This window comes from Corvus brachyrhynchos, unplaced genomic scaffold (assembly GCF_000691975.1).
Source record: "Corvus brachyrhynchos isolate BGI_N302 unplaced genomic scaffold, ASM69197v1 scaffold365, whole genome shotgun sequence".
Lineage (NCBI taxonomy): Eukaryota > Metazoa > Chordata > Aves > Passeriformes > Corvidae > Corvus > Corvus brachyrhynchos.
In genome coordinates this window covers 2,252,953-2,257,057 of record NW_008239544.1, presented here as the reverse complement: position 1 = coordinate 2,257,057, position 4,105 = coordinate 2,252,953, and the positions used below count along the sequence as shown (strand labels likewise).

The window sequence follows — 4,105 nt, the reverse complement described above, 5'->3', positions numbered from 1 at the left end:
TTCAATATGAAAAAAACTGCAAGAAAAAGTGTGATATCAGAGTAAAACACTAAGTAGATACCCGTTTTCTATATTTAAGATTAATTTTCTACCCTTTTGGAAAAGTTGAAGTGTTTCTAAGGAAAAAATATACACATGTAGATACCACCAAAGAAAAAGTATAATTACGCAACAAAATATAGCATCTGTAAGAGTATTCTCTAGTATGCATAAGGCCAAATACACCACTTTCTCTGTAAACAGTGCCTTTTATTTATGCACTTCTCATGTTGGGCATGTATAATTCTATTTTCATGTAAACAACCCTTTACCATTTGCAATTGCATTCTGCAGTTAAGGTGATTTCAGCCCAGGTTAAACTTGCATTCCCTTAAAGTACAATTTTTTTCAGCCGAACAAGCTCTTTCATGATTTTTGACAAACTTTAGCTGAGACAGAAAGCAGCTGTTGAATAGCCTGTAGAATAATCTTCTCATGGAGTTGCTGAAGATCTATATATGTATACACATATACACATATTTATAAATCTGCTGAATAGATTACATTATATCATTGCCTTAGCTGTGGACTTGGCATTGTTGGATTAACAGTTGGACTTCATGACCTTAAAGGTCTTTTCCAACCTAAATGATTCTACAATTCCAAATGTGAGGGACAGGATCTTGCGAGACAGCCTACCTCTGATCCTCTATTTATTCCATTGCAGGACTCACCAGATGGTGCTGTTAGGCAAGCTCGCTCTTTCAGCACAGAAAGGCAGTATGCCAAAACTGCACACTGAAACTGCACACTGAAACACTAGTCTGTGACTTGCTTTGCATTGCCTCGCCTCTTTCTGCTAGTGCCCACCTCCTCCACCAACAGTTCAGGGGCACCAACTACCCACCCCAAGATCCCCTCAGGAGAGCAAAATTGGGGTTTGTTACACCTCCTTTTTTCCTGCTTTGCTCCACAGAACTGCTTCCTCGTAGCTGCACCTACCTGACTATAGCAGGCCTGCTAACCACAAACATGGGGGGAAAGGGAGAAGCAGCAGAGGGGCCAGATGTTCTAGCGTTACTGCCACTTCAGCTGTCATCTCAGTGACAAAACTCTTGAAAGCACCTCCTCGTTGACTCATGCAATAGGACTGACCCCAAGTGGCAAGGGAGTGACAACAAGCAGAAAATCAGGCTGTAACAGGCATCCAGTTGCAGCAGCCAGCACTCTAACACCTCTCACATCTCTCAGCTGAAACTCATGTCGTATGGCAACACTCGGTGGCATCACAATACCTGCTTTTGTAAATAATGAATACTCCTCAGCATAAATTATTTTACTAACAGTTACACTGTTACTCCTTTTCTGTGACAGTAGTATTACTTCTTTTGCGATGCCATTTCTTCAAGGAGAGCTCTGGTAAAGAGAATAATCAGAAGTCTCTCAAATTCTTCAGGCACAATCATCTCTTCACAGGGCAATGCAAATGTTCAAAATGTGATCTGAAAAGCATCTGCATACGTGGTTTAGTTGACAGTCCTGAATCAAGCTCTGTAACTGGGCTCCCCATGCTAACAGCTAATAATGGAAACAACATCCTAGACTAGATGAACCCTGGGACAGTTCCAGAATAACTATTCTCACATATCATCCAAAGGAAATTAATTATACAAACTGGCCAACAGAGCAACCATTTTCTTCACAACTTAAAACTGTCTCTGATAGACTGGTGAGCTGCAGGGCCACTAGTATCTGCCATTGCTTGCCAAGAAACTAGATATGTAACGGAAAGCTATCCAGTTTTACCAAGCAGGGTAAAAATACAGTCGGTGGTAGTATTGGTCCCAAAAAAATCTCTTTTCTAAGGAGAGCACTTTTCAGACCCAGAAAGGGTCTGAAAAAGAAAGAAAGAAATTGTCCAATGGATGATCATTTAGCTCTCGCTTCCAGGGACTTTTATTCATTTGTTACATAAGACATTGGAATCGGGTAATCAGATCTTTTCAGGTCAGCTCTGAAAGAAGTACAGTTTCTTAGTAGCTTCCTTTGAGCACAGAATTCAGCCCGAAGAGACTTAATAAAGTAGTAAAAACTAACTTTATAGCTAAAAAAAGCCTTCTATTAAACTGCTCATTTTTTTCTGGGATACTAAAAAGACTGTAGAAGGACAGAAAGAGTGCCTCATAATTAGAGCCATCAAGAAACACACTCTCTCTTTGAGCTTTTGACAAAAGGCTGGGATGAAAGACTCCCTTAGAACAAACAAGTCTGGGTCTGTTGTGGGAAGACTGAAAAACCAGGCTGGATTAGAGCAAAAACATTTGAGTGAAGTATTACAAATACCTGCTTCCCTATCATGACTTCTGAGCAACCGAATCTTAGCTGTCTCTGTCAAAGTCTTCCCTGGCCATGTTTTGTCCGGCAAAATTTCCAGCACACTTTCATTTCCAACAGTCTATGAAGCATTTTTAAAGTCAAAGAACTTACAGATTACACAGAAATTACTTCAACTTCAAATAACATACTCAATTGTGGGTCCCTTCCAACTCAGCATATTCTGTGATTCTGTTGATTTCCCAGACTGATCTCTTCCACTGAAAAATTAATACCTAATGGCGCATTATGTGCTTAACCTTTTGTTACCCAAAAATGATTGTCCTGTATGCTGACCTTTCAGAGCAATCATACGAGATGAATATAAGTACCACTTATGTACTTAAAATTCACCAAATGCAGCAGTACTGACTGTAAAAAGAGTGATAATGGTAAATAGCATCATGCATTTTAAAGAATTAATAGGGAAATGTTTGTTCATGGCATGATAAATAGAGCAAAGACCACCTGAAGGTCTACTTTTCCTTGTGGCGTTTACTCACTGCATACTTCACATATAAGACATTGCACCGGTGCAATCACCACCAAAACGGCTTCTATGAGCTAACATTAGAAACATAGTTTGCTACTCAAAAAAGTGAAATGTTGGAACATGACAAAGCTGGTCAAAGAATAACACACAATAATATTACTAGTAATTCTTGCAGTAAATCACCCCGCCGACAAAACATCACTTTCCAGTATTCTTCTGCAGCTAGAATCACACACCTTCAGAAAGCAAAAGCTTACTATATCAACAACAATATGCAGATTGGTATTCGAATGGGAAAAGAAAAAGTTTGTTTGGAGGGTGCCTTCTATAATCTGGTAGTTTCTAAAAGAAAGTCTTTCCAATACTAAATAGTTGAAACTGATAAGCCTGCCTAATTACTTTTTAATAGAATAGTGAAACTGCAACTAAAATAATAAAATACAGTAAATGTAATGTAGTAATTCTGAATTATAACATTATATTAGCATTTCAGGTGATACTGCTAATTTAGCTTTTGGAAATACACTTCTTTTTACAATCTAGTGGAAAATGAGATTTGAAGAGTTGTTTCCAGGAAATCATCAGACTTCAACACTTTATAATACAATGAAACATACCATAAATTTAATTACATGTTCACCGAAGTTCTTTTTCTAAAAGATACTGTTTCCTTTAGGAGATTTTTAATTTTTTTTTTTTTTTTTGAGTTAGATACAGTTGTCCAGCCTAAGCACATGGCAGTGTCAAAGCATAGCCCTCCAACACCTATTTATCCATGCACTGCAGCTGAAGATCACGGAGTGTTTTCAGCTACTAGAATGACCGGTGTTCAAGAAATGAGGTCTGCTTCGTTGCAATTTTTGTTACGAATTTTTACTATGGCAAAACTGGGGTGACAAAGAGATATCCGCAGTGACTGAACGCTATTCACTCACAGGACACTCTGTCTGCACCGGTACAATAGCGTCCTCAAATTCAAACAGTCCGAGGACGACCGGGTTGAGGTGTGTGTGCCCTATGCGCCTCACCGAAGCAACTGCTGCAACTAAGAAATAATGACAAATGCTTCAGACCAGCATGTCACCTTCAGCTAGAAAGAGAGGCAGGACACAAAAGAAAAATGGGAAGGGATTTCCTGAAATGATAGGAAGGTTTCTCCAAAGCACCTTATTTCACTATCTAACTCCAGCAAAAGAAACCACCTCAACCTGAATCAGCCATGTTCTCTAGGGAAAAGAAAGGAAAAACAAAAAGAGAGAG

At 38.9% G+C, this 4,105-nt stretch overlaps 1 protein-coding gene across 2 annotated transcripts in view; it reads right to left on the bottom strand.

Moving 5' to 3' along the window:
* Window positions 1-4,105, bottom strand: part of LOC103620547 (carbohydrate sulfotransferase 5) — an 18,073-nt gene that overhangs the window by 10,113 nt on the left and 3,855 nt on the right. The window lies entirely within an intron of this gene.